The sequence below is a fragment of the Diabrotica undecimpunctata genome, chromosome 5 (genome assembly GCF_040954645.1).
Source record: "Diabrotica undecimpunctata isolate CICGRU chromosome 5, icDiaUnde3, whole genome shotgun sequence".
Taxonomy (NCBI): Eukaryota; Metazoa; Arthropoda; class Insecta; order Coleoptera; family Chrysomelidae; genus Diabrotica; species Diabrotica undecimpunctata.
The window spans coordinates 126,870,949-126,897,131 of NC_092807.1; positions in this window are offsets into that span (position 1 = coordinate 126,870,949).

Sequence of the window (26,183 nt, forward strand, 5' to 3'; positions counted from 1 at the left end):
AATGACGGAACCCCCACGAGGTTCAACTCAGCATCAGGAGAATCCTCGGCAATTGACTTAAGTCTCTGTGATCCAATTTTAACTCCTTGCTTATCGTGTTACGTTTTGTCGTTTAACTACGGCAGCGACCATCACCCCATAAAAATCTGCAATACTAACGCCCTACCGGAACCAAAAGACACCTTTGTCTTAAAATGGAAAACAGAAAAGGCTGATTGGGTGAGTTTTTTAACATATATTGATAATTCCGTAGAAAGCTGTGAAATAAATTACTGTGATATCGATAGAACAATCACCAATTTTAATGACTTAATACTAAAAAGTGCAGAACTCTATATTCAAAAAACAAAAAAAATTCACAATCATCATCCAGTACCATGGTGGAATAAGGATTGCAAAGAAGCAATACAGCAAAGTAAAAAAGCTTTCAATAGGTTTAAACGGCACAAAACCCAAGAAAGTAAAATAGAATTCAAACGATTAAAAGCTAGAGCCCAATTAATCATAAAAAATTCAAAAAAAGCCTCATGGTCAAAATACGTCTCAGAAATAATTAGTTCTACTCCAATGAGCGAAGTTTGGAAAAGGGTAAAGAAAATTTCCGGTTTAAAGTATTCTTCATCAATTAACACTCTTAAAATAAACAATACCACAGTCTCTTCTTCACAAGACATTGCTAACACTCTTGCTTTCACATTTGAACAACATTCCTCTAGCGAAAACTACGACATTAATTTTAGGGACTACAAGCTAAAGAAAGAACGCACCATCTTGTCTCTAGAAGAATCCCACGAAAACCCCCTATCTCAACCTCTTACTATTACAGAACTAAATAACTCCTTACAAGATATGAAAAACTCAAGTCCGGGACCCGACAATATTCCTGTCGTATTCCTGAAGCATGTATCAATCTTAGCAAAACAACATCTACTGCAAATTTTCAATCAAATTTGGCAACAACGACAATATCCGTCCATATGGGCAAAAGCCACAATTTTGCCTTTTTTAAAATCCAGAAAGCCTCGACTTGATCCAGAATCATACAGACCCATCTCTCTAACATGTGCCATGGCTAAATTAATGGAGAAAATAGTCAATGCCCGGCTTATGTGGACACTGGAAAAATCTCATTTCTTCTTACCAGAGCAAAACGGCTTCAGACGTAATCGGTCAGCAATGAACAATATCGTAGACTTACAAAGTGATGTCCAAAAAGCGTTAGCAATGAATCAAATATGCATAGCTATTTTCTTCGATATAAAGAAAGCCTTCAATACGTGTTGGAGATTCAACATCATTAAAAAATTGCACGCATCCAATATTAGAGGACACTGCTTAGCCTATATCGAAAATTTGTTAAAAGACTTTTCTTTCCAAGTAAGAGTTAATAACGTTTATTCTGATTTTTATACTGCAGAAAACGGTACCCCACAAGGCTCAGTACTTAGTCCTACCCTATTCCTAGTTGCCATAAACAACATATTAAACAAATTACAGAAACCTCTCAAAGCTCGCCTCCATGCCGACGACTTAGTGGTATACATTAAAGGAGCACAAAAAGAATCTATGTGCAGAATAGTACAGACATTTTTAACCCAACTAGATGAATGGACAGCTAGTACAGGCTTCGAATTCTCCGTTACAAAGACAACTGGTATGGTGTTTACGAAAAAATCATGCATTACACCAGTCCTTTATCTTCACAACAGCATAATTCCCTTCCAAAACTCCGTAAAATTCCTTGGTATGTGGCTGGATCAAAAACTTTCCTGGAAAAAGCACATACAACATTTGGCGCTAACATGCAACAAAAGACTCAATTTGCTTAAAACCGTATCAAATCGTTTCTGGGGTTCCGACTTCTCTACACTACTCCTTCTGTATAAAACACTAATTAGATCCAAGCTCGATTACGGTTCAATTGTTTATGCCTCCGCAACCAAGAGTACCCTAAAACCATTAGATACAATCCACAATGCCGCACTTCGGATCGTTCTCGGAGCTTTTCACACTTCACCCATAGAAAGCTTACATTCCGAAACTGGAGAACCATCATTGCAGTATAGGCGGGCACTTTTAACACTTTCACATGCTTCTTCTGTAGCTGCTAATGAGGATCATCCACTCTTCGAAAATACTTTTTCTAAAAACAATCTTGACTTTCTCTTTAATAAACCTCGTACTGGAAAACCTTATTACACACGAGTAAGATCAATTCTAAATAATTTTGACACAACAATCCCAGATGTATTTCACTGTAACATCCAACATCCGACTCCATGGCTGATAAGCATCCCAAATTGCAACACCTCTTTAATAGAGTTGTCCAAAAAATGCAATAACACCATAATAATCAAAAACAAACTAAATGAGATTCTTGAACGAGACTACCCTAACTGCACAAACATCTTTACCGATGCATCCAAATCTACTGATGGCATTGGTTGTGCTTTTGTTACTCCAACGTCTACTTTCAAATTTAAGCTACCGCCTAGCTCAAGTGTTTTCACCGCTGAACTGTTTGCTTTGTACCGTGCACTAAAACATGCAAACCTCTCAAAAATTCCAAAACCTCTGTTTCTCACTGACTCGCTCAGCTCTCTTCTTGCAATACAGCATCTGTATCCTAAACAGCCATTGGAGCAACTAATAAAAACTGAACTACAAATCGCCCAAGAGAACCACATAACTCCTAAATTTATATGGATCCCATCGCATATAGGAATTATCGGCAATGAAGAGGCAGACAGTAGTGCTCGTGATGCAGCAACAAGTGCGGAATCTGAATTAGTGCGTGAGAGTGTGTGTAAAGATCTCAAATCGTTTTTTAAACAAAAAGTGATGGGTCAGTGGCAGCGCGAATGGTTTCTATCGCAATCTAAATTAAGATCGCTAAAACCAGATACACGACAGTGGAAAACTAGTGCTAGCACACGGTTTATTCAAACGGTTCCAACGCGCCTACGTATAGGACACACTAAGATAACACACTCGTATTTACTTTCGGCCAGTGAACGCCCGCTGTGCGACCTATGTGTTACGCCTCTTACCGTCGTCCATTTGTTAATCGAGTGTCCAAAATACCATAGAGAACGTTCCATAAACAATATACCAAATACTCTACCAGATTTATTAGGAGAAAACTGCCACGTAAAAAACTTATTAAATTACCTAAGGTCAATTAATATCTTGTATCAGATTTAAAGTTTTGTTTACTGTGTAATGCCGCTAATAACCTTTTGGTGGATGCGGAAATATTTCTTCTTAATAAAAAAAAAAGAAGAAAACTGCTGATTAAAAATGGATGTCAACGAGAAAGGAAACAGATCACACGATGTATTAAAAATAATATTTAAACGTTAAAAGAAACGTGATGAAAAGTAAAAATAAGATGGATTTAAAATGTGCTGACGTAGATGGGTATATAAGGGAAACAAAAATTGGACAAGCATTGAAGGCAATAAAGTCTCTCCGGATGGAAGAAAAAAAAGCTAATCAAGTGCTAAAAGATTTTAACGCTGCTTAGGTTAAGTCGATGATCCATCGTCTAGAAGCGTTTGCGATATGGTTGCATAGAAACATGCTCCGAATATCCTGGACAGCAAAGCAGACCAACGTAGCTGTGGTATATATATCAAATGCCATTCGTGAGTGGCTAAACACTATTAACATAAGAAAAATTCCATACTAAGGACTTGATCTTACAGGAGACTGGTACAAAAAACTTTAGCTTATCATAAAAATTAAAATGGAGGGCTGCAGGGGAATTATAAGAAAGCAGATGTCAAGACTCAAGAACATTCATGATTAGACAGAAATACGCAGTGTCGAACCAGTATTACATTTAGCTTAAAATCGTGAACAATTCGCCAATATAATTGCCAACGTTAGGAAGACCTGATATGCCTCCAAATAAAGAAAACATATTGTTGACTGCTTTATTGTGTAGAATTAGTAAAAACAATTTTGCATTATAAATCTTTTTAAAACAATACTTACTTACAGCTGGTTTACTCTAAAGGATATATTATATTGATAAAACCGACCCTGTAATTTTATCCTCTTCGAACTGCTGAGTTTTTAGCACGGAGTTAATGTTTGCTCTTTAATAAGTTTGGGCCCGTTTTATGATGAGGCTACACGTCCCAACATTTTGATTGACTGAATTTTCGTTGGAATATTAATGGAAAATTGAGACTTTGGGTACATACTCCTTGTGATAAATTTGCGAACTTCCTTAACTTTGACTTTCTGTAGATAAACTTCGGCATCAAAATCAAGAACGATGACCTTTAAAATTCCAGGAAATATTTGAGTGATGGGATCACTATTTGATATTGAAACTATTTCTATTAAATATATAATATGGGTTAAACTTCCTATTTTGGCAATGGAAATATTATTTCCTATATTATTCTTAAATATCCTTATTATTTTGCTACAGTATTACTTTAAAATAAGTTTATTTAACGTTTTGATTTCCAATTCGGAAATTGTTCTCAAAATAAAATTATTAATAAATTAAAGAAATTTTGCTTTTGGTACTTAGTAGAAAATTCTTTTGATACCATAATTTTTTATTACTTAATTATATTAACAATTCAGAAATGGTAGATGATTTTAAAATGATATTGTTAATATTTTTAAGTTGCATTTTTATAACTACTTTATTGATAAGATAGTTCATTTAGTTACATCAAATTAACTTTAACATAAAAAACCTGTCAGCAAAAAAAATTGCCTGTGATTGGTTTTTGAAAAGACAACCACACGCAATAATGACGATGATAATAATGATGATAGTGTGTTTGGCATGGAAACTAGTCCATTTACCACAGATTTGTGTTATATTTGAAACTTGATTGTAACAAATTTATATTATAGGTATATCCGTATACATATAGGTGATATGCATACGAGTCTGTAAATTGATTTCTGATTAAGTGACAGTAGATGGGTTATGCTTACTGGAAGTTGCACATTACTTTTAACCAGGTTTTCATAAAATGTAGCTGGAAGTGCTTTATTTTTAATATATACTAACAAGATGATATTAATATCGCACTGGGAAATATTACTGCATGAGCACTTTTCTAATTATATAATGTTAAATCTAGCTAGATGAGCAGGAATAGCACCGTGACTAGTTTTTAATATTGTAATAGGTGCTTTTGATAGTTTGGATATGTTATATTGGAATCGGTGTAGTAATTCTATTAAGGATGGTAAAATATATCTTGTAATAATGATTATTTGATGTATTCGCCAATATTTTTTGGATTAGATCTGTTAATATGCAAATATATTCTTGTATAACAGAATAAGAAGAACCCTTAGCAAACTCGTCTACAATTTCATTATCTTTTATACCGGTGTGACTTTTTGTCCAAATAAATGTTATATTTTAACGAAAAGTCTACCAAAGAAAATTGAAATACTATTATTAAATAATACCTCAATCAACTATGGAAGCTTATCGTCTATGCTTCGCCTAACTCAGACTCTCAAGTGTGAATCCGTCTTGTCTTAAACTATGAATTAAATAATAAAAAGTCGGTTGGTAACAAATAAAACAATGAATTAACTAATCATATTTACTTAGCACAAAACCAAAAAAATAATGATATGTTGCACAATCAAACCCTGTCTAAAGCTTTACAATAAACAAATTTAAAATTGATACTTATGGCTTCATGTGGCTGACAGGGTAACTTGTTGATGGCTCCTGATGGTGGTTGGATGGATTGTCACTAAATAAGCAGATTTCAAGTTGATTAAACGCGTTGTAGTTTTAAGCAGAATTCATTGATATATATTTCATTTCCACAGACATCGTTCCGTCTCACTACACTAGTACCAATAAATTATTCCACAAATTAGTCCATAAATATTTCCATAAATTATTCCATTAATTATTTCATAAACTAGAATATAACAGGGTGTATTAGCAAGGCATCAATGGGGGTTAACTTTTGCCAATTATTTTACAAAATCACAATTAAACAAATAGCAGATGGCAAGGACAAAGTGAAATATAATTAATATTAAAATTAGTTAAGTTTTGTAAGATTTCTACATGCATAAAATCAAAAACGTGGCTTAGGAAGAAGTGAGGTTATGAATATTGAAAATACTGTCAGAATTATAAAATATAATTTACAATAAAAGTACTCATCCCAAGACATTTCTGCAGACCATAAAATAAACCTTGTAAATAAGAACAGACAAGACAGAAAGAAAGTGGCCGCCAACTATGTTTTGAAGAAAAAATAGTTAAAATATTAACGATGTATGCCAAGAAGTAGGCATTGAAAGTCAACACGATACCGGAAGTGAGCAATCAATAGGTTCTGAAGTTTTAAGTGGTCTACTACAAAACCCCCAAAAAATGTAAGAACTCCGTTACACAATGTTATAACAACACTACCAGCTCTTCGGTCCAAAGATGTAAGAAACGAGACTTTATCATTTTTTCTAATTGTCTTATTTCCGACGATATAATACAAGAAATACTAAAATGGACGAATAATAAATTACGTGCAATTGGTGAAAACTATAAAAAAATGAATAAAACAGAACTAAATGAAATTGATGAAATAGAACTGAAAGCCTTTTTGGGATTGCTTTTATACACATTAGCTTTTAAATCAAATCACGAAGATACGAACTCTATATTTGCTAGAGATGGCACTGGTAGGGATATATTCAGATGTGTTATGTCAAAAGAAAGATTTGCAATATTTCTAAAATGTTTACGTTTTGATAACCCTCTGGATATAGAGGAAAGAGGAATGATAGGTCCAACAGCAGCCATTAGTAACATATTTAATATATTTGTAAAAAATTTTCAAAACCTGTATTATGTAGGCACATGTGTTTGTATTTATGAAATGATGGTCGGCTTTAGGGGAAGGTGTAGCTTCATAATCTAATAAGCTTGAAAAATATGGCATTAAAATAATGTGCCTGACTAATGCACGAACGAGTGTTAATTACTATATATATATATATATATATATATATATATATATATATATATATATATATATATATATATATATATATATATAGAAAAGAAATTTAATCTTTGCAGATTAGTTAAATAGTAAACTCTTAAATATTGGGGAAATCTGCAAGAAATACTCTAATGTGTATCAATTGTTTCGCCGAACGTTTTCGCCAAAGAGAATTAATTTGGCTTCTTCAGGGCTGAATGAGAATAAATTATAATTAGCTACCATATATTATCTATTAAAACATTATTGATCTTACCGTAACTTAGAATTGTAGAGTTAGAATATTAAAAAACTTTGCTAGTAACATAGTGGTGTTTTTTGTTACTATGTGCAAAAAAAGTTTTTTATAAGGATTGAAATGTATGGTAGCTTCGAACTTGACACGTAAAGGCTTACCCAAGGTTAATCGAAAAACCCAATGCAACTACATTTAAAAGGAGGTAATTCTTTGAAATGTCGGCAATAACTAAATTTTTGATTTTTAGATAGTTAAAAGTGAGGTTCTGTTTAAGCCAGAACGCAAGCGCTGACAACTTCATTATTAGTTCGTATGAATCTTTATGTCGTTAAGGGTTCATTGGTAAAAAACGAATGAATTTAAATCCCAGTAAAGGGAAATATTATTTTGATTTTCTTTATTTAAGCTATGGTTCGTCCCATAGTAGCTTCCATTGGAACACCCACTGAAAATATCTCAGCTTTTGTTACAGACATACTTACTAATGCATATAATTATGAAAGTCAATATTACATTAAAGATTCTTTTGAGATGGTAAATAAATATAATGGCTACATACTTCCATCAAATTATGTCCTCGTTAGCCTTGACGTTGTATCCTTATTCAGCAATGTTCATCTAGGAATATGTTTGACATCAATAGAGATCAACTGGGACCGTATTAGAGGTTGTTGTTCCATGTCCTACGACAGATTCATCAGCATCGTCGAATTTCTCTTTAACAACACTTACTTCTCATTTAATGATAAATTCTATCAACAAACTTTCGGTACCCCTATGGGAGCTAAGATTTCTCCTATCATTGCAACTTACGTTATGGATTATGTATTAGACTCAGTCATTCCTTTACTATCCTTTAATATTCCATTTATTAAAAAATATGTTGATGATATCATTTTGGCTATACCCAATGACAAGGTAGATGAACTATTAGACACTTTTAATGGTTATGACCCCTACATCCAGTTCACTATAGAGAGGGAAGATGGTAATTGGTTTGTCCCCTTTCTCGACATAAGGATGATCAGGGAAACCAACAACATCAAAATAGATTGGTATCAAAAACCGACCCATTCTGGTAGATACCTTAACTACAACTCATACCATAATAATTCTACCAAAGTCAACTTAATCAAACAGATAAAAAATAGAGTAACAAAACTATCAGATCCTTCATTTCATACAAAAAACCTACAAATCCTACAGAAACTTTTTATTTCAAACGCTTATCCAACACCATTAGTTAATAAGATTTTGTTTAATACTATCCATGACGAAGATATTTCACCTTCCTTCGCGACTAACAATGCTGATCCTGATGTCTTAAGTGGGAACCCAGTCTCGGATACTCCTATAAACAAATATTTTTCATTACCATATTTCAGAGATATCACTCCGGGGTTAACAAGGATTCTGAAAAGTGTTGAAAATAGCTTTGGCAATAATAATAACAACATTAAACTTAATGTAGCTTGTAGATCAGCCCTAACAATTAATAATCTTTATTCTAAGATAAAAGATAAGACTCCCATAGATAGGCTTAGTAATATTGTCTACAACATTCCATGTCTCTCTTGCAACAATTCCTACATCGGTCAAACATCTCAATTATTGAAATCACGTATTACACTACACAAAAGTGATTCTCGACTTCACCCTGACCGTTGTGCATTAGCCAAACATGTCCATTCCACTGGTCATCTCATGGACTATACTAACACCACAATTCTCCACCGTGAGAACAATAAATCTAAAAGAGAGTTCATTGAAATGTCTTATATTTTCCTTAACGATTTCTCCATTAATGTTAATAGTGACATCAAGAATCTAAGCGATATATACCACCTGTTACTTAAATCAGATACCAAGAACAATACTATATCACAGATTACTAACTTGACTGATATATCCATTAACAACTAACATACCTTTATAATTAATTTTCATTAACAAAAAATATATAACATTCCCTTGCTTTTCTTAGATACGTCTTAATAAGACTTAATAATACATGAACAATATAATATAATTAAATAAAGAAAATCAAAATAATATTTTCCTTTACTGGGATTTAAATTCATTCGTTTTTTACCAATGAACCTTAACGACATAAAGATTCATACGAACTAATAATGAAGTTGTCAGCGCTTGCGTTCTGGCTTAAACAGAACCTCACTTTTAACTATCTAAAAATTAAAAATTTAGTTATTGCCGACATTTCAAAGAATTACCTCCTTTTAAATGTAGTTGCATTGGGTTTTTCGATTAACCTTGGGTAAGCCTTTACGTGTCAAGTTCGAAGCTACCATACATTTCAATCCTTATAAAAAACTTTTTTTGCACATAGTAACAAAAAACACCACTATGTTACTAGCAAAGTTTTTTAATATTCTACGGTAAGATCAATAATGTTTTAATAGATAATATATGGTAGCTAATTATAATTTATTCTCTTTCAGCCCTGAAGAAGCCAAATTAATTCTCTTTGGCGAAAACGTTCGGCGAAACAATTGATACACATTAGAGTATTTCTTGCAGATTTCCCCAATATTTAAGAGTTTACTATATATATATATATATATATATATATATATATATATATATATATATATATATATATATATATATATATTTATATATATATATATATATATATGAATATAATATATAAATATATATATATATATATATATATATATATATTTATATATATATATATATATATATATATATATATATATATATATATATTCATATATATATATATATATATATATATATATATATATATATATTCATATATATATATATATATATATATATATATATATATTTATATATATATATGTATATATTTTATATATATATATATATATAAAAATATATATAAATAAACCAACCATAATATTACAGCCGATAATTGGTTTAGTTTTATAGAATTAGTACAGCAGTTAGAAGTAAAGAAGTTAACCTATGTGGGAACCTCTAAGAAAAATAAACGAAAATTCAGCCACACCGATGCAGGGAAGTAAATTCGACTTCTTACAGATTTACGAAAAGTTTAACCCCAATTTCCCATGTGCCAAAAAATAGAAGGCTGTTTTACTTATTTCTTCGATGCACTATTCAATAAGCACGGATCAGGTTACTGTAAAACCAGAGATAATAGCTGATTATGATCTTACGAAAGGAGGTGTCGGTACGTTAGATGTCAAATGTGCCAAATATGCTGTTAAACGTCGTTCTCGCCGATGGCCACTTACTATTTTTTACCGCATTATTGATATAGCTGCTGTTAATTCGCATACTGTGTACCAATCACTACAGGAAAACAATACATAGAGGTTAAACTACACAAAGGAGTTGGCAAAGCAATAAGTTTTATCACATCTTCAGAGAAGACTCGAAAATCCCAGAATCCCGAAAGATATGCTGATATGCTGTATTGAACGAATAGTAGAACAAAAACGCAAAAAAGCAAATTTTGAACAAAGGCTTGAGAAAAAGAAGATGCGTTACTTATTTCCAAGTGCATTAAAGCAAAAAACCTTTTATGCGTGCTTTTCTTGTGGAAAACCAGTGTGCATACAGTGTACAAATAAATTTGCGGACCGGACCTTGCGCTCAAAATGACTAGTTATTTTATTGTAATTTTTAGTTATTGTTAGTATTTTGTATTTTATCTTTTGTGCCTCAACATTATTTTACCATTTTTTAATTACCAATTACCTACTCAAATGTTGTAATTCAATTTATAAAGGATTTAGTAATAACGTCCACCATTGTTTTTTAATATTATGCATGCGTTCATAATTTTCTTGAAAAAAATAAAGTTTATTTTATAAGGAGCATTATTTTATTCTACAGAAGTGTGAAAAATCATTCCGCAGTTGATTTAAAAAACAAATACAGTGATACGAGACAAATTCATATTAAAAACAAAGGATCATAAGAAGCAGTATGACATACCGCATGTCAGTGTCTACGTCCTGAAACAAAAACGTCAGTAGTTAAGGGCTTTTTAATTCTATACAATTATCAATTTTTACAATTATCAGTTTAAAAATTCCATTAAAGTGTGACAAAAAGAGTTATTAGTCAAACATTTTAAGTTAAACTGTCATATTTATCTTTTGAAAGCGATTTCTGGATCAGCAGGTATTAAATAAGGCTTTTTTTTACAAAATAATAGTCATAGTAAACAAGTCCATTAACGTGACTAATGGTGACCTTTATATTCTTCTTCTTCTTCTTCACCCTGTATTCGTCCACTACTGGACATAGGCCTCTTCCATTTGCTTCCATTGATATCTACTCTTGGCAATTCTCATCTACTGCATGCCCGCGGCTTGCACCTTTATACAATTTTTAAATTTGAAAAATACAGAAAATATAGTATGAAGCTGCGCGCTAGTCTACAGTACCGCCTACTGTTCTACTTTTGCTTCAACGCCTCTATATTTCCAATATTTAGTCAATATTTAGCAATACGCTCTTACAGAATATAAAAAAATTAATAATATTTTTTAATAATTAATAAAATTACAGGTAAATGGTGAACAACATAATTTTAATTTGAATGAGTTTGTAGCCAATTTATTATATTTTTATCTGAATTACTCAAATGAATTTGTAAGTTTTATATAATAGGTATGCATCTATATGCATGAATTAATGTAAATTACAGTAATTGTTTAAAGCTACGTATTAATTTACTCCAATTTACTGTTCTAAGTATTCCGTTTATTTCGAACATTACTACCATTTCATGTAGATTTAGGGAAGTTCAAAAGCAAATAATGTTATGACAATAAACGAAAGTACAGTAGACTGTAGTAAAATACAGCAGACTTACTACCTATTTAGGAATAAGCTTAATATGATAACCGTATTAAAATTTATTTTAGTTGGGAGTTTTATGATTATTGTTAAATACCTAATAAAACTTTAAAAATATAGTTATTGAGATATAGAGGCACATTAATAAAACGTAACTACGCTACAGTAAATTTTAGATAACATCTTTGTTACTAAAACTTCTGCATAATGATACATTTTTATATGTTTTATGCTTATTTAATAGTGTATGTACATGGGAACCTGGCCAATGTCTTCCAATTCTTTTAGCCATAATTTTCTTCTTCCTTCGCCCCTTTTTTCTCGGTATATCTTTTTAAAATAATATATTTAACGATCGATTATCTTTATTTGTAACACAGATTTATTCGTATTAGTAAATTACGTCTACTACATCCTTAAAAGTACTTCATTTATTACCTTACCTTACTACTTGCCTAATATTGCTGTGATTTTGACATTAATTCATAAAACTACAATAGTTTGATGTTTGTTAAACAGTTTTGTAAAATAAATTATATTATTAACTAAATCTGACTCTACACAAAAGATGGTTTGTATTGAAAAAGAGCGAATTGCTGTTTTAATGATGTGGAACTACGGCGACAGAAAAAGATCTTATAGTGAAGCAGCTAACTTATTCAACGATATAAAGATCCACATACATCGTCATCATTCTTCAGTCTTGAAAGAAATTACATAAAAATTCTATTACATAGAAATTTGTTTAACCGCTACAAAATCCAGTTGTTGCAAGAATTTAATGAAGTATTAATATAGAGGTACCAGTCAAGCCAGACATGGTGGTACCAATAAAGAAAAGCAAGATGTACTCGCACTTTCAGACGACTATTCACTGGCCCATACCATCCCGACCGGTATTAAAGACGCACAAGAATTGGCCCCTTTTAAAGGTTTAGGAAAATTATCTGCAACCTATTTTTATGTATCAACATAGTCAGAAGAATTTATATATTCTTACGTCTTTAGTGGCATCCTCTACTGCTGGAGTCATACGAGGCGTGTTTTTTAAGTAAGTACCGTTTTGGAATTAAAAAAAGACGTGCGAAGATATGGCAATAATTTGATTTTTACATGAAAGCCTGTACCTCAATCTACTTTTCTACATAATTTCCGTGAATATTGAGGCACTTGTCATAACGTGGCACCAGTTTTTGTATACCCTCCTGATAAATTTCTGCCGCCTGACTTGTTAACCACTGCATCACAAATGTTTTGACTTCGTTATCGTCTTGAAGACGCTGACCGCCCAGGTGTTTCTTCAAGTGCTGGAACAAATGGTAGTCGCTGGGCTCCAGATCAGGGCTGTATGGAGGATGATCTAGAGTTTCCCATTTAAATGATTTGATGAGATCTTTGGTCTGATTAGCCACATGTGGACGGGAATTGTCATGCAGCAAAACGATACCCTTACTCAACTTGCCACGTCTTTTGTTCTGGATTGCACGACGCAGATTTTTCAATGTCTGACAATAAGACGCTGCATTGATTGTCTCATTACGAGGCAGAAACTCCACTAGCAATACTCCTTTTCTGTCCCAAAAAACTGTGCACATGATTTTCCGGGCAGAAATTGTTTGCTTAAACTTCACTCTTTTGGGTGATGATGAATGTCGCCATTCCATGGATTGTTGTTTCGATTCTGGTGTGACGTAGGTCACCCACGTTTCGTCACCAGTAACAATTTGGTCTAAAAAATCTTCACCTTCACTTTGGTACCACTCAAGGAAAGTCAATGCACTGCCTAAACGTTAAGTTTTGTGCAAATCCGTCAACATTTTTGGAACTCAACGTGAACACAATTTCCGGTAATTCAAGTTCTCGGTAACAATGCGATACAAAACACTACGAGAATACTGAGGAAAGCAGTCGGACAATGATGCAATTGTAAAGCGTCTGTTTTTTCTCACCTTTTCGTCCACTTTCTGCACCAAATTTTCATTAACGACCGAAGGACGCCCATTCCGTTCTTCATCATGCACATTTGTGCGGCCATCTTTAAATGTTCTCACCCATTTTCATACCATTCCATCACTCATAATGTTTTGTCCGTAAACTTCAACGATCTCACGATGAATATCGATCGGTTTTACGCCTTTAGCACTAAGAAATCGTATAACAGCCCGTACTTCACAATCAGCGTGACTCACGATTGTTGGAGGCATCTTAAACACTGGAGTAAACAAGTATACAATGAAGAAACTGACCGTAATGGCGTCAGTTCGTACACAAGAGATAGGTACGTAACCAGCGCTCATGCGCGGAACGCCGACCGTAACGCTGCGGCGGCGGAATCGCAAAACGGTACTTACTTAAAAACATGCCTCGTACATCGGATGTCATAAAATAATTAGAGACATTTGAAATGTGTTACTACTGACATATGTTAATGGTCTCATATATGCACTACACAACTAACATAACTATTCTCCAGAAACTGAGAAAGCACAAAGAAATTATTCACACCCCAAAGAACAGAAATTTGGCTAACTTCAGCCACATTATGCGTAATAGTAAATACTTCTTTAAGTCAAAGACTTCTTTAGTTGATTCTACAAAGCAAAATTGTGGGCAAGAGAGGCCCTAGACGTAGACATATATCCTGGCTGGCTAATCTTAGAAAATGCCCTGCTCTAACGTCAACTAATTTATTTCAAGCTGCTCTAAATAGGATAAGACGGAAATGATGGTTGCCAATGTGAGTCCATAGATAGATAGATAGATATATAGAATTTATTCGTCTAGAAATTTATACAATGTATATAACATTACATAAATTTATCTGACTATTAAAAAAAACATTATATGTTATACAAATATACACACATATTAAAAGTTTAGTACATTAACGATTATATTATTAAAAAAATATATTACAAGACATACATTAAAAATTTAAAAATTCTTCAGTACTGTAAAAAGCATGGCTAACTGAAAATGTTTTTAGATTTTGTTCAAAGCATTTAATAGTGGCAAGTTGCATCTTATGTGTTACCGAAATGTCACTGAACTTATTAAAATATTTGATTCCAGTGTAGCTAGCAGCATGCTGTGCGACTCTGCGACATGTTATCCTTCAGGCGTGTGTTATGTGGATGTATATGAGCATTCCTAAGGAATGTTTGCTCATGTTTTTTTGTATAAATTATAAGCTGTAAAATATATAGGCTAGGAAAAGTTAAGATGTTAGGTTTTATAAACAGTGCTTACATGATGTAGTTGGTGATACTTTAAACATAGTTCGTAGTATTTTTTTTGAGACATAAAAACTCTATTCATATATATGGAGATAAGCCCCAAAATATTAAGCAGTACTGAAGGACTGACTGCACCAAGCCATAGTATATTAGTTTTAATATATGGAAGAATATAGTAATCCCTTATATTTCTAATTACATAACGACTACTTAGTGTCAAGGTTACTTTATCTAGGTGATCTTCCCAACTTAGCTTTGGATCTAACATCAGTCCTAAACATTTTATTACTTTAGAATTTTAAATGGACTTTTTGGAAACTGGTTTTTGTTATATTTAACTTGGTAGTTGTCTTTTTAATACTTACTAAATTCCTGAGATGCTATATTGCCCTTGCTAACAAGCTGATCAAACTAATAATATCATCTAATCAAGCTTGTATTATCTGCATATTCAATAATTTAATTAAAAGTAGTGCAAACTTGGTTGATATCTTTGATAAAAACAATAAAGAAGAGAGGACCAAGAACCGAACCTTGTGGTACTCCTACACAAGAGTGAAGAAGACTTCATTGGGTCTGATAGTGTACCATCTAATATTATTGTTTGCAAACGATTTGACAAAAAAATATAATCTTACCCAGTCATGTGGTATACTTCGAACTCCCATGCCTTCCATCTTCATCAGAAGCAGCCTGTGATTCACCATGTCAAAAGCACAACCAAGATCATAAAAACGACCCAACGTGTTCTGTTTTTTATTAAGAGCTTCATAGACATAATAAAGACAGTCATCACTAGCACTTATAATAGATTTTCCTTTCCTGAACCCATTTTGGACATCTGGCAGTAAAAGAAATGCTTCTAGGTAGCTTGTTAGTCTTTCACAGAATGCCAGTTCAAACAACTTTGCAATTTGACTGGGTATACAAATCAAACGATAATTCTCAATATTATTTGCAGAAACTTTATTTTTAAAAATTGGAAATCTCTTGGATTCCTTTATATTGAGAAATTGGCCTGTCGTAAAAGATTCGTTGATTAAAATACACCAATCCAGAATAAATTAATAATATAGGATCAGATTATTCAATTGCATTACTCTTTCAAATCATTGGCTAGTAACATGGTTTACTAATATACTTTTCAAATACCACAGAGGAAATTACTGAGGAACAGTAAAGTATGATGTTAACTAAGACGCTTGATTCATAAAGCTTTCGACAAAGTCAAACATGAAATGCTATTAGGCATTTTATACTCCCTTAATATCTCTGACCCTACCTAGGCTCAATAATAAATGACAACAACAACATCAGTCAAGAAATACAAGCACGGATTCTTAGCGGTAATACGTGCTTTTATGCATACAAAGACTAAATGAAAAGTAAGTTACTGAATCGTGAGTCTAAGCTGAGAATCTACAAAACAGTCTTTAGACTAGTGGTCACATATGGATGTGAAACGTGGACCCTCTCAACCACTGATGAAAATCAACTGAGAATATTTGAGCGCAAAATACTGAGGAAAATATTTGGACCAACCCAATGCAGCGATGGTTCGTGGAGAATTAAAATGAACCACGAGCTGGATGAACTAATGCAGAGCGCAGATATTGTCAGATTTGTAAAGTCACAAATACTAAACTGGCTTGGTCACCTAGAAAGAATGCCAGATAATTGAGCTGTAAAAGTAGTCCAGAGATGGAAGCCCCAATCAAACAGAACAATAGGAAGGCCCCGTAAAGGATGGATAGACGACGTAGAGAGGGATCTTAAAACCATGAACATCAGGCAGTGGCGAAGGAAAGTATCCGACAGGGCTGAATGGAAGAACATTGTTAAGCAGGCCAAGACTCACAAAGGGTTGTAGCGCCATTAGAAGAAGAAGAAGAATATCTCTGATCGTGATGTACGCATAATCTTACTGTCTTAAGTCTTAAGCTAAGGCAATTACCAAAAAGCTTGTTTCAGCTTGCTAAAATTAAGAAAAAAAATCCCTAAAAGAGCTGAACATTTAATTATTTCAAAGACTGTAGCATTTCAAATCATCTTATATAAGTTAAAACACCGAAATATTATTTCAATTCTTTTTGCGTCGACGAGTTGATAATAAACACAGTTTATTATTAAGTTTGTTTATATATCACAGATGCGTATTTTTTCTGTATGTTTTTTGATCGTTTCTGCTTAATATTGCGCATTAAATAAATATCTACTTGGGTGCATGGGAAAATTATGCAGGGAGGCGAATAATTTTTAAAGATAATTACATGACTCTCGTGAGGCCGCTGTCAAAGGCAGATGGTTTCGGTGTCAGTCCGAATTTTTCTTCAAATTCGTAAATATCTTTTCGTTTTTCGTCTTTTATAATGGGAAAATGTTTATTGTAGTAGCAGTGTGAACTTTTATGTGCAGTTACGGTTTGAAAGAGATTTGATTAGGAGCGGACACGGTGTGTTTAGTTTGAAGGAACGGCAGATTTGCTGTCAAAAAGTGAATTATGCTCAATGTAAAGTGTCAGTTTTGAAAAGAGTAATCACTGTTTTTGTTTTTATGCCGTCTCTTATCTACCGTCTATCAACTTTGAAGGGTACCCACATGGTTTCATGGTGTCTTGGTGGTTTCTTAAGAAGTAAAGTTACAAAGTTTGCGTCCCAGTGCCTAGCAGCTTCCGTCCTCATTTCTGTTTGTCTCTGGTTGTCATCCCAGGCTATTTCGCAGTTGTGAGATGCAGTGTTTTGCGTAGCATTGAATCTAAGTCCAATTCCAACCCCAGAAATTTTAAAGAAAAAATTTAGTGAAATTCAGGTAACTTTTTTGTTGAACTTTTAACCCCCATGAAAGCCCCTTGTCATTTACTTATCCACGATCCAGCTATCAAAAAAAACCTGACTAGCTGTTGGCAAACGTTCCGGTTTGTTTTGCTTGTCCTATCTCTACCCCAGTAATTTCTGTCTCCAAATTTCAACCCCTTCTGGTAATACCCTAGGTGGTAGGCAAAGTAAACGTTATAGAGTAAGATCCCAGAGCGATCAGACATAACTTATTTTCACACAGATGAAACCTTAGAGTCCGAGTAGCGTCTCGTGTGCTTTGAATACCTGCGTATTTATGAAACTTGCTGAGTGACACCTGGGCAGGTACCAGGTGAGAAAGGTAACTAAAAATAAGAGCTATTTAACTTAAATTTACATAACTGATTTTTATAAATATTTTGTAGAATATTATTTTGAAAATACTGTAATAAGTGTCAGACACTTGTCATGGACCAGAACTTTTGTCAGACGCTTTAAAGCTCCACTAAAATTAAATGAACTTTACTTACTTTTACATGTCTGATTTTTAAATAGAGATGCAAAAATATTTAATCGGATCGAAAACAGTAAGTATTCTTAATGTATTTGAATTTTTTACTCTGAGGCTCATGCGCACAGCACTCTTGCGCTCATACTTCTGGTTAACTAATTTTTGTGTTTGAGGGATGTTTGGTCATTTTAATTTGTCTGATTGATTAAATATAACTTTATTATAGTTCCATTAATAACATCCATAATAATTTAAAAATCAGACATGTAAAAGTAAGTAAAGTTCATTTAATTTTAGTGGAGCTTTAAAGCATCTGACAAAAGTTCTGGTCTATGACAAGTGTCTGACACTAATTATAGTATTTTCAAAATAATATTCTGCAAAATATGTATAAAAATCAGTTATGTAAATTTAAGTTAAATAGCTCTTATATTTAGTTACCTTCCTCACCTGGTACCTGCCCAAGTGTCACTCAGCAAGTTTCATAAATACGCAGGTATTCAAAGCACACGAGACGCTACGCAGACTCTAAGGTTTCATCTGTGTGAAAATAAGTTATGTCTGATCGCTCTGGGATCTTGGACTATTACAAGACTAGACAATCTAAGATACGTTTATTGCACTATTTTAATCGCAAACACTGCGTCAGACTTTTAGAGATTGGTAATTAAATTAATATTAATATTGGGAGTCCAATAAAAATCTATAACATAAATATAAACAACATAAATGGATTGTATAGAAAGAAAAATGGTGGAATGTCTTCATGCAGACAATAGAAAAAGAAATGAAAATTATATTTAATATAAAAAAACTAGAGCTTCTGGGATTCTGGGAATTTTCGTATTAAAAAATATGAAATGCTATTACTTTTATTGCAAATAAATTCTTTGGCCAACTAACTATTGTAAGGAGCCGTATATTATCCCGCGCTGTCTGTTAGATTTGTGTATACTTTTATAAAAAATATTAGGATTATCATATATATACTAAAGATAAGAGTCGCACTTAACATAGCCTATGACATAACCTATGACAGATCAATGTCTTCGGAAATATAAAAAAGTATTCAGGTCAGAAATCTAATAAATCGCCGTCACCACCGCTACAACTGGGGGACACCCATCCCTGCGAGCGGGGCAAGGCTCACTGGTCCCACTAGTCTGAGCTGACTGGTTTCGCCCTCGCGAATTTACAAGAGTGTAGGGAGATTTGGGAGAAAGGAGATTAAGGACTTATAGGTCTCAGGTCCTGTAAAGAGTTGAGTCTATGGGCTTGCTTTAGAAGCCGGAGAACTGCGTAAGCGAAGAATGTGTATCTCTTCTAGTCTCTGCCTGTAACGGCCGTGAAGAACAATAAAACCAAATTTCGAGTTTACAATATATTAAATAGACTAAGAATACAACTAAGATAACAAGATATGAGTTATGTCCAATAATAATTCGATCAGACGCGAAGGGAGACGAGAAGAGACAAAGCAAGAAATTAAAGGGTGGACAAACCGTATTATTATATATTCCTTGGGTTAGTATATAGATCGTAGTTACCTTCGCGTATTTAGGCTCTAACTAATGAATACGCCTCCAGTCCTGCAGGAATTCAAGATCAGTCTGTTGAAGTACACTACCCCGTCGAGTTACAATAGCGCGCTCACTGGCTGCGTATTCTCACTGTATTCTCAATTTCCGATCGTAGTACCAAGGTCGAGTTTTTATATTTTTTTGCTGACTGAGTCGCCGTGATTAAACCGGGTCATGCGGTGGTGTTATTTTCCAGCGAAGGTCTATGTTTTTAAACGTGATTTTTTTCTTTTGAACAACCGTGGCGACCTGATATTACACTTAAACTAGGTCGAGTTTACAATCTTTGTTTAATGTGGAATGTATACATTAACTATGTCGAATTATTTGTTCTTTATTCAATTTGGAATATATAATAATTATTTAAATAATTATTACTCTTTTCTAGGCTAACTACCTCTTATTTTTTTCTTCTTTATTTCCTTGCTTTGTTTACATTACAGAAACATTTAGTATGACTTTTAAAATTTTTTAATTTTAAATTAACCTGTATTGATTTCTGCCTATATGTTTCGTTTTTTCTATCGTACGACACTCTACATATTGAAATGCTTTAATAAAAATTCAACTCTCTTGGCTGAATGTAATGTATACGACCCTTTTTGATATCATTGTCCTCGAAATGGATATTTTTAATTCAAAGCATAAAAGATCCTGCGCTCCCGATCAATCAGAATTTCCCTTTTCTTTTTAAATAGAAAAAAAAAGCTGAAAAAATCCCCTGACAATTTGTCAATATTCCTATTCCCTTCTTACGAGGCTGACGCAAAAGAAAATTAAAAATAGCCTCGTGCTGTAATTTGAAATCGAGTCGACAGCAGGTTTACGTGATATATATGGAATAGCTTAACGAGTAAATTATATATTTGTTACAGCTGGAAATAATTATTAAAAATTAAAACAAAAAACAGGATTGACTACCAAAACATTTAACTTACTTTTTTTTAATTATTCAACAAAAAACCCTTGGAAACATCAATTTTATTTTAACTGGGACAAGTATTTTGTAAACAAACATTTTTAATTTGGAGATGACCTTAAATATCCAATAGAAATGGGTATCCTCTAAAATATAATTTTTAAGGTTATATATTTTTCTTTTGAAATATTTTATTTTGATAACTCATAAAAAATTTATCAACTGGTGGCAACAAATGCCACTCAGAAAAGCAGAAAAATTCTATGCGGTGATTTAAATATTAATTACACTGATGCTTAAGCTATCCAATATCCTTGGTCAATATATTCGAATCTAATGGTTTCACAGTGCACGTTAATTCTCATAAAAGAAATACTAAACCAACATCTACCATAATTAATTATATTGTCTCAGATTCCTCACTCCTTAATGCAGGACTATCTGATCATGAAGTAGTATATACCAAGTTTAACATTCTTAACAGACCATCATCGAAAACCCAATGTTTAGGTAGGATTTTTTCTGCTCAGAACTTTCGTAAATTCCAAAATTTTTGCTTGACTTCTGGGTGGCAGAAGTTCTCTTTGTGGACGTGGACTATAATTTAAGTGATTTTTTAGAAAGGCTTGTCTGTTTTTTTTTTTCAGTAAGGCGTCTTCTTTAATTACAATTAAGTCAAAACATCACAAAACCCTGAACTACCAAAGGTATCCGCATATCAGCCAAGAATATACGTTCCCTACTGCACATCAACAAATTTAGTACCAACGTCTTTGTCACTAAATATATCTTTAAGTACAAAGGAACTTATCCAAAACTTATTGAAACAATTTAAAAAATGTACTATCAAATGAAATCGTAGGCTTCCACGGCCAGAGTCAGAATTATAGTTTATTCGTCTTCCGGGTTTGGACCGTGTCATTTGTGAGTGACCCAAAAGTGGGTTCATCTCGACGTTTCGCTACAATTGTATGTAGCTTCTTCAGGGGAACAAAAAAGAAAAAGAAAACAAAAGACAGGAAGATGGGTAGTTAGCAACGGTAACTCAGTTACTCAACGCAACCAGAGGCGAATACTAACTACCAAGATGGGCATTTGGTCACAGTAACTCAACTACTTAACGCAGCCAGAGGTGAAAACCAAATGCCAGGACAGGGATTCACGTCCAACAACTCAGAACACTAACGCGTCGAGAGGCGGGGAGTGAATCCGGATCTTGAGTCTTGATTGGGCCTTATTGGAAAAACAGGTAGCTGTTTACGAATTAAGCAACAAGTTTCTAAAATATATGAAGAGGGAAGAGTTAAAATCATGTGATTTTTGAAATAGCTTCTGCAATGTGTTATTCTACTGAGGCCAACAAGATATCGCACTGCTCCTTCTAGTAATTTAAAAATAACATTAAATTTGGCAGCTGCACTATAACCCCAAAAAGAAAGACCATATCAAAGATGAGACTTGATTAAAGAAAACTGTGTTATTTTGGAAAATGCTACATTGATTTCCTTTGAAACAGAAGCTGAGGCTTATTGCTGAGGCCTTTGCCTAGAGATCCTAGTGCAAAGCATGCTGAGGCCAGTTTCTTGTTTAACAAATCGATATAACGGGACCATTAAGGTTGCTGTTTATAAAAATACCAAAAAGTTTTACAAAATCAACGTTACTGATCTAACTATTATTAAAAAACAAGAATTCAAGAACTCTTTAGGAGTCTAGTCCTATAGGATAATGCTTTCGAAATTAGATAGCAGCGTGCATCGGTTAGTGACACACATAAAAGCCTTCTTCTTCTTCTTCTAATGGCGCTACAACCCTTTGTGAGTCTTGGCCTGCTTAACAATGTTCTTCCATTCTGCCCTGTCGGATACTTTCCGTCACCACTGCCTGATGTTCATGGTTTTAAGATCCCTCTCTACGTCGTCTATCCATCTTTTACGGGGCCTTCCCCTTGTTTTGTTTCCTTGGGGCTTCCATCTCTGGACTACTTTTACAGCTATATTATCTGGCATTCTTTCTAGGTGACCAAGCCAGTTTAGTCTTTGTGACTTTACAAATCTGACAATATCTGCGCTCTGCATTAGTTCATCCAGCTCGTGGTTCATTTTAATTCTCCACGAACTATCGCTGCATTGGGTTGGTCCAAATATCTTCCTTAGTATTTTGCGCTCAAATATTCTCAGTTGATTTTCATCAGTGGTTGAGAGGGTCCACGTTTCACATCCATATGTGACCACTGGTCTAATTACTGTTTTGTAGATTCTCAGCTTAGAATCACGATTCAGTAACTTACTTTTCATTAAGTCTTTGTATGCATAAAAGTACTTATTACCGCTAAGAATACGTGCTTGTATTTCTTGACTGATGTTGTTGTTATCATTTATTATTGAGCCTAGGTAGGGAAAAGTGGAGGCATATTTTGTAGGTATGGTTGTCTACCTTCAGATTCTCATGTTCATTCGATTCTGTGCACTCCATATATTTTGTTTTGCTTTCATTTATATATAGACCAAACGTAGCAGATTCTCGTTTCAGTCCTATAACTTTTTCGCTTAATACCCTTTTGTTGCGGCTTATTATGGCAACATCATCCGCATATGCGCATATTTGCATAGATCTTGTATTAATACAGTCGTTTATATCCAGTTTTCTAACAACAGCTTCTAAAGTTAGATTAAAAAGTGTTCTTGATAAGGCATCCCCTTGTCTAACTCCATTTTCAATATCAAAGGCCTGCGTCATATCTCTATCTATTCTCACCATAGCTTTGGAACCCTCCAGAGTCATTCGTATAAGTTTAACCAACTTATTGGGTATCCCTAACATAGATAGTTGCTTTAACATCTTTTGTCGATCTACTCCATCAAACGCCTGTTTGAAATCGATATACAAGTTGTAAATAGGTATGTTATATTCAACACATTTTTCATGTACACCTCTTAACATATGTATTTGGTCTATAGTTGATCTCTTTGGTCTGAAGCCACATTGGTATTCACCAATAATCTCCTCCGAAAACGACACATAAAAGCCACTTGTATAAAATTGAATATAATAGAAATATGCTTTATTGTCACTGAAAATAATTGTACAATTTTATGAACAAAGCTTACAAAAAGAAAAAAAAATAACAATAACAATTAAAATTTACTAAAATTACATAAATCGCTTATATCACATAATCACAAAATTGAAGATAATAAAATACACAATCCATTGCAAAATTTAAGTAAATTGCAAATTGCATAATAAAACCTTACGAACTAGTTTACGAATAAGTCTAATTTGCTGCATGTGATACCCAAATATATTAAAAATACTTTAGTTGCTTGTACCTAAACGTACTGTAATTTCTTAGTTATTCTTCTACCGAATAATATGGTCTTTCAGATAGATCGTCTTTTTTTCTCTCGGGGGAATCTGTAACCCCTAGAGAGCGCGTCCCCAAGTGGCAGATAGGGGAATGCCCGACCCGGTTTACCGGTGGGTAGAAGGGAAATAAAATACCTCCCGTGGACCAACAGGTAATTCACCGAATGATTGCCGGTATACGCGATCCCACCATTTACTGGCCAACGGCTTCGGGAGGATGAGCTAGTATGTGGAAGGGCACTTTTTGTCCTGAGATCGAGAAATCGGTTTCGAAGGCGGATGAATCAAAGATAGTCAACGGCGGAAGTATGCAGAAGGCAACGGGGACCCACTGCATTAAGGACTCATAGAGTACCCCTGATTAAGTCATTATGGTGTACACCAAAAATACTGGAAACCCTACTGATCATGGGAACAGGATACCAAGATCCGGCAGAGTGAGAGAAACACAAGACTACAAGGCACACTTGGTAGTAAACATGCAAGATCCTTGTACAAGAGCGCAGAAACCAACAACTTTAAGAGTTGCAAGGCGGAATGTTAAAAGTTTGTTCTCTGCAGGAAGACTGGATAATCTTGAATAAGAAATAAATAGACTAAACATCGATGTTTTAGGAATCAGCGATATACAATAGCCAGGATCTGGGAAATGTTCAACACGAAACGATGGCGTATTTTGTTACTACGGAATCGACAACAACACCCATTGTTACTCTCTAATCACCTGTACTCCTTATTTAGAGCGCTTAATATTAATACAAATTAAAGAAAGACATAACTTAATACATTTTATTCAAGTCTATGCACCAGATAAAGATGACAATGAAATAGAACAATTCTACAACGATTTCAAAGAAATGCTGAAAACAATAAAAAAGCAACACATTAACATAATAATGGGCGATCTTAATGCAAAGGTGGGTCAAGGTAAGTTTATCCGTAACCATAATATTACATATATATTCAATACAATATACAGTACTGGTATAATACCTCAAGAATGGTTGCTGTCTACGTTTGTCACCATACCGAAGAAAACTAAGGCAACGCAATGTTCTGATCATCGAACAATCTCCTTGATGAGTCATCTGCTTTAAACATTTCTTAGAGTCATCCACAACCGAATCTATCAAAAGTTAGATATCGATATTAACGATACGCAGATGGGATTCAGAAAAGGATTAGGTACAAGAGAAGCTCTCTTTGCCTTAAACGTCCTAATACAGAGATGTATAGATATTAACCAAGAGGTACACGTCTGCTTTATAGACTTTGAAAAGGCCTTTAAAAAAGTACGCCACAATAAACTCAAAGAAATCCTGGAGGGTAAAAACATCGACACCGGAGACTTACAAATAATATTAAATCTGTACTGGAATTAGCAAGCTAATATAAAAATTGAAGACACAACATTGGACGAAATAGAAATACGTAGCGGAGTACTACAGGGTTGTATATTGTCACCGCTCTTGTTTAATATCTACAGCGAACAAATTATGCCAAGAAGCTCTCTCTTACATGCAAATGAAGGGATACTAGTCAATGGAGAAGTTATCAATAACATTCGATATGCTGACGATAATGTGATAATGGCAAAAACAGCGAAAGATCTACAAGATCTAGTTGAAAGTATCAATGAGATATGTAATAACTACGGCATAAGGATGAACGTCAAAAAAA